Raw genomic sequence first — 381 nt, forward strand, 5'->3', positions numbered from 1 at the left:
CCTCCCTTTGCGAAGAGGGGCATCTAATTCCAAAGTTACCGAAGATACCAAAGTTATCGAGCGTACCAAAAGTACCTCGCAAATGCCGGAGATGCCCAAGTGCCCAAGTGCCCCAAGGTACCGGACGCGCGCCGATGGCACTGAGATCGAAGCTTCCGCGAGATGCCACGGTTGCTATTTTTCCGGAGTTCTTGTTCTTATTGCAATTGCTGTTGCTGTTGTCGCTGAGTACGCGCAGTGCCTCAGACAGTGCCACACTCGCGAAGGCATCGGAGCGACAGACGGGCGGGCGGACGACAGGTGCGTTAAATATACCAGCCATGATAGATGGGACGCGGCGCGGGAGCAACGGGGCTTCAGTCACGCATGCATGCGAACAAG

The sequence above is a fragment of the Penaeus monodon genome, chromosome 19, assembly GCF_015228065.2.
Source record: "Penaeus monodon isolate SGIC_2016 chromosome 19, NSTDA_Pmon_1, whole genome shotgun sequence".
In the NCBI taxonomy this organism is placed as follows: Eukaryota; Metazoa; Arthropoda; class Malacostraca; order Decapoda; family Penaeidae; genus Penaeus; species Penaeus monodon.